Raw genomic sequence first — 6665 nt, forward strand, 5'->3', positions numbered from 1 at the left:
TACGGACTAAAACCCTCCGGTTTATATAGACACCGGAGAGGGTTAGGGTTACACAAGTTCGGTTACAAAGGAGGAGATATCCATATCCGTATTGCCTAGCTTGCCTTCCACGCCAAGTAGTGTCCCATCTGGACACGAGACGAAGTATTCAATCTTGTATCTTCATAGTCTAACAGTCCGGCCAATGGAGATAGTCCGGCTGTCCAGAGACCCCCTAATCCAGGACTCCCATAGGCGCAGTAGACGAGACGGTCGTGGAAGCGGCGCCGGCAAGGTGGACGACAACGGGGATGAAGCGAGAGGATGGGATGCAAGGATCCCGGTCCGAAGCCGTGGATGAGAGAGGTCGATATCCTTTAATGGCCGACGGCGTCGGGGTATTAGCTCCGGCATGGTGGAGGAGGACGGCGGTGGATGGGGTGGTGGACGGAGGAGGCTGGGGTGGAGAGGGTGTTTTTGGCGCCCATGGAGTACGAATGGGGAAATGGAGGGAGAGAGGAAGGGGGGAACCATGTCTTTAGGGCGCGCTTGTCTCAAATGTGAGGAAATTTACAAACTTAGCCCCCGTTTAAAATTTCCTACATCACAACAATATTAGTCGGTTGGGGATAGGACGGTAATCTCACATACATGGAATATTTGCCGACGAGAGTTTGTTTTTGGCGCCCATCGTGTATGAATTGGGGAGGGTGTCGATTTCGGCCGAGGAGACACTGTGTTTTGGCGCCCACCGTGTATGAATCTGGGTGAGAGGCGGTTATGTCACGTTTGAGTGAAATTACAAACCTACCCCTATCGAAACCTATAGAAATCAAGCCGATAGGCTTTGCATGGCAGGGATAGGCAGTAATTTCCATCTTGCAGATTTTGGTTTCGGGCACTTACTATGACTTTCCCCGCTTCGTTCAAATTTTTGCAGAGCAAGAGTGCACGTTTACCGTGCCAACTCAATTCGAATCTAGTTTGTATTCTATTTTTGTTCGGGCAGGATCCATTTTCGATTGGAATAAAATTCTATATACATCATTTATATATATACTTTCAAAAGCACAACAAAGAATTCTGCTCCTTTATATGTATAATATGATTTACAAATACAATGATCTCAAAATCATAAGGTTGAATTCAAAAAATTTAAACCAAATTATGTTCTACTAAAATGTATGGATCAGTAATATCTACGTATTAAATAACATAGATGTGCGTGAATTCATATGAGTATGCATGTTTGATAGATCAATTTTGGTTCGAGTATTAATTACATGTATCATCATCTCGAATTCAAATATTTGAATCCCTTTTATGTTGACTCCTTTCACGCCCATCTCTCTCGCATGCATGCTCCTTCATGTAGCTATCACTCTCTTTTCTCGAGCTCACCCGCACGCTCACTTCATGTTTCTCCTATCTTCGCAAACATGGTCTCTCGACGTCTCCCTTGAGAAGTGTCACACTCTCCCTATCGTTATACATTACACGGTTTTCATTATCTCTCATGTCTCTACCGTTCTCTGGTATCACTAGGTACATAAGCTTTCTTTTTCACTGCCACACACATAGTCTCACTGGTCTTTCACTTTGTCTTTCTCTCTATGGGGTTCTCTCACACACCCTATATGTCTCTAGATATGACTCATACCACTAAACTTACTCTCTCCTCCAGGCACAACATTTGTTGTGGTCTCCTTTCCGTCTCCATCCCAGTTATAAAACTAACACTATTCATTTGTTTACCGATCAGACAACCCCCCCCTCTCTCTCACACACACACAAACACACAACTCCTGCTTCCACTCCCCTTCCCGACTACCGTCTCTCTCTCACACACACAAAACTCTCGCTTTCGCACCCCCTACTCGTATTTCTGTCACAAACATTTATCGACTAGCCTCTAGATAGGTTTATACACCCGCACACTCATGCTTCCACTATCGCATACATGTCTCTCTCGCGCTCCTTGTATCTATGTAGATTTTTCTTCCCTTCTTGAGACACGCCCTCTCGATCGTGCACACACACATACTATCGCCCCATTTTAAGCTGATACCTCTCGCGCATGCACTCCGTCCTCCTCCTCTCTCCCTCTCTCACACACACATGGGCTTTTTGCAACAACTAGCAAGATGCCCATGCGTTGCATGGAACATCAAGATGCATTTGCATGAGTAGTTTATCTTATGGGAGAAAAGGATGAATGAGGGAAGGCCTTATTTGCAAATGTGGAGAGGGGTGTGGGTATCTTTTTGTAAAATTGCCGTAGTTTCCTTCCCGTCCTCCAGATATAAATCGGACAGCCTATATTGCAGGATGGCAGGCACACCATCATCACCAACTCTGTTTTTTATCTCTACTCTTATAAAAAAGCATAGTCGGTGATGATGGTGTGCCTACCATCCCGCAATATAGGCCGTCCGATCTATATCTAACGGATAGGAAGGAAACTATGGCAATTTACCCGCACTCCTCTCCACATTTGCAGATAAGGCCTTTCCTCGTTCATCCTCTTCTCCCACAAGATCTTGATGTTCCATGCAACGCACGGGCATCTTGCTAGTAATAGTAGAAATTAGACATATACCACTTCTCAAATCTTGAAAGCAACAACATTCCTCCCTTATCTCATCAAAACCACCAAAGGAATATATTTTGAGTGAAACATAACATATTTTTAGTGATATACGTATTTCAAAACTAGACTCTTTTTTCTATCAAATCAGTGAATATGTATTAATCAACTTTGATCGTGTGGCAACGCATTGTTCCACAATGTAGTGCCTATAGATTTTTTAAGAAGTCAAAGTTTGCAAACTTTGACCAAGTTTGTAGAGAAAAATATTTATATCTACAATAGAAAAAATATATAATGCGAAACTACATCATATGATGAATCTAGTGATATATGTTTCGCACTCTAGATGTAAATATTTTTCTCCACAAACTTGGTCAAAGTTTGTGAGGTTTGACTTTTCAAAAAATCTATAGGCACTACATTACGGAACGGAAGGAGTAGTTATTACCATTGTATAATTTTTTGGACACCAGCCAAACGGTGGAGTACATATACGAAGAGAAGAGGCGCACGCACGCAGTCGGTCTCTCGCTGTCTCGCACACATGAGAGTTACGTAAAGGCACCATTAACAAATAAACCCTAAAACCCTAGGTGCATGATTGCTGTATGCGCAGGTACCGGCTACGTGGTGGAGCGCACCTTTGTAGGAATAGTCAGCTCGCGTGATAATTTGATCCGTAGGAGTTGATGGTCGGGGCTACAGGTGAACGACCTGGAGGCGGTGGCTCGCCAGTTGCCAAGGATCAAGTAGCCACGTTTAAAATATCATTTTTAGCGGGGGTAAGAGTTCCGATATTCAATGGGGCGTTATAAGTACTAAGTAGTTTTTAGAATGATTGGTATGGACCAAAAATGGAATTCATAACTACTAGCTCCTTGGCGTATGGTTGTATGGGTTTATGTTGCGAGATGTTGAACCTGGTAGTTCTAGGGCAAATACTATGGTTTAGATGTTGGTTTTCAGCAATGAAAATCAGAAGAGGGAAACGCTTCTTTGATAAAAAAAACTACTACCTCTGTTCCAGTTTACTAGTCCCCATTGTAGTTTGGGTCAAAGTTTTTCCATGAATTTTACTTGTAAAATGTGAATGGAAAATGAAATTTTGTTATACCCAAACAAAAAAGTACTAGAGGGAGTGATTGCTCTGACACGTACGCGACCTCTCATAGCGCATGCATTGAACCAGCGCGCCGGCCAAGAGGGCCCCACTCGCTGCAGGCCCAGCTGAACACGCCTCCTTGCCGCATGCAGCCGGCTTCAGACTGCCCCGCCTGCCTCCATTGAATCCGCGTGTGTTCCAGCAACACGTCCTTCCGCGAGCCGATTGGCATTTTAGAACACAAAAAATGACCAAAATATAATTAATTACGCATGGTCTTGACTTGTTGTGCTTGCAGTGGTAGCAGGAACTAGAGGTTTTTCTTTAATTATAACTCTCCTCACATTTTTTGGCTTTGAAGTGAATCATGGTTGTGGACATTATCTATGAATGTGCAAATATCCGTGAACATGAGTTTGATGTGGAAGTTGAACTTGGAATGTCGGGCATGCACATGAACTATACCATGTCCAATGCTTCGTCTGTTATTGTTTGGAAAGTAATTGCTGTTATTACATGACCCAAAAAAATATTATTTTGTGCCACATGAGTAGATGCACGGACATCACAACAGGCATGCTGACTGGATAAACATTTGAACCTAGCTATTATGAAGGAAATTTTGTATTGACAACAGTTTTAGATAGCAGGAGATGCCTAGCCTGCTCTATCTCTGCTAGCTTATTTCTGGCTCCTTCCATCTCTTCTTTGGCTTCGGTGAAGAGAGCATATGATTGCTCTTTTCGCTTCTTCAGGAACTCAGCTACATTCTCAAGGGCTGCTGCATGCTTTCTTTCAGCCTTTACTAGAGCCACGAGGACATGAACAGCTAACGACTCCACCTGGATTGTGTGTAATCTAGCATCATCTGGGAATTTGCACCTTGTGTCCAATCCAGCATCATTAGGGAACTGGCACCTTGTGTGTAATCGAGCCTCATTTTGGAAACATGATCTCGAGGTTGACCATACTTCCCTCCTCGCAGGAACTACATCCTGACATGAAGTTACTTCTTTTTTAGATCAATACTCAGAGCAACCCAGATCCATTTAGTAGAATCCAGATAAACAGGACTCGCAGAAGTGAATTCAAAAGGAAAAATATAAAAATAGACTACAAGGTGAGAACACCCACTTCCTACATCAAGCTAAAAATGGAAGCATTAGGATGATTAAGACTCTTCTTATTACACATTGAAGAACACGAGGCTAAGAGAAACAAGAACTACAACATATACACATCGAAGAACACGAGGCTAAACGAAAGTAATTGAAAGGGTGTTACTTACCAAAGCTCGTTTTACAGGTTCGGTGCAGCTCCTCTTTAACTTGCCACACTCCTTGAAGATGTCCCCAATATCCCGTGTTTGGTCTTCATTGCTCCTCTGCATGTTCACACTCGTGGTTTTAAAATCTCAACATGGCAAGAAAAATATACTACTAGTAATACTCACGCATCTTGTGGGCAACATTAAAGCACTCGTATGCCATGTTAGAGCATCTCCAACAGAAGCGCAACGCATGACACTTTAAAAAAGCATTTACAGCGCTGAGATCGAGAAGTAGAGATAGAGAGTAGAGAGTAGAGGATAGTTCTCATCATAGATATAGCATAGATAGATAAAAAAATAGATAGTTCAACTACTCCTCATAGTCCGACTCCTCCTCGGTGATGTCCTCCTCCGACGTCTCAATGTAGGCGTGAAGATACCGATCGTCGTCGGATTCGCAGGGCGACGCTGCTCCTAGCCTCATGTTGAATTGAGCGTCTGATTTTAGCGTACGCTTGTCCTCGCGATAGGAGGCTCGCACCGCCCTCCTCTTCTCCCTCTCCGCCCTCCTTTGTGCATAGAACTCACGCTCGTTGATGATGTCCTGCGGGGAGCGTTGGCGCCAGAGCGCCATGGCTTCCTCGTCCATATCGGCGATGCCGAGACGGTGCTCCCGCCTCTGGTTGTCGCGACGATCCTCGTCGGTGATAAGCCATGGCAGAGGTGCGAGCTCCTGTGCCCGCTCCCACGTCGGCATGATGGGGAAGTTCAATGTTCTATGAGGCCACCGGAGGCACCACGCCGCCGCGTCATACGTGCGGGCGACCTCGTTGGTGGTGTCGTAATTGCCGAGGCCGAGGCGCATCCCGCGGAACCGGATCTCGGCGGAAAAGCCACCGGAGGGGCGCGCGTGGACGCCGCGGTATCCCCAAGTTTCCCGGCGACGCGGCGGCATGGTGGCGCGGCGGCGGCGAGGCAAGAAAGAGCGGGGAGAGAGCGGTGGCAAGGCACAAAGCGGGGAGAGAGTGGTGGCAAGGCACAGAGCGGTGGGAGGGCGTTGGATTTAATAAAGCGTGCCGGACGCCGCGCGCCAAAACTAGTGCGCACCTGGACGATTTTTCCCGTGCGCGCACGATCCTTTCCCGACGTCCCTACTATCTCTACTCTCTTCTCTACTGTTATATTTATTTTATATTTAATATTTATCTCTACTTCTCTACTCTCTACTCTTTTTTCTTTTAAAAAACAGAGTTGGTGATGATGGTGTGCCTGCCATCCTGCAATATAGGCCGTCCGATTTATATCCGACGGATAGGAAGGAAACTATGGCAATTTTGCAGAAAGATACCCACACCCCTCTCTAGATTTGCAAATAAGGCCTTCCCTCGTTCATCCATTTCTCCCACAAGATAAACTACTCATACAAATGCATATTTATGCGTGCAACGCATGGGCATCTTGCTAGTTCCAAAAAACTTTTCATCATTTGCCACACTACTGGTTGCAGATGAATAACCTACCCAAGCATAATGCGATACATGAGCGACGCATAATTACAAGCTGATATTCTGTTGGACAATGGAGGCTATAACCAATTACTTTTACGGGAACAATAGCAACCAGGAAATTTGAAGGGTAGGTATGAACAAAATTGGAACTGCACATGTACTGCTAAGTGGTTCAATACACACATTACCTATAGAGGAGGAGAACAATGGCTGCGG

This window comes from Triticum urartu, chromosome 6 (assembly GCF_003073215.2).
Source record: "Triticum urartu cultivar G1812 chromosome 6, Tu2.1, whole genome shotgun sequence".
Lineage (NCBI taxonomy): Eukaryota > Viridiplantae > Streptophyta > Magnoliopsida > Poales > Poaceae > Triticum > Triticum urartu.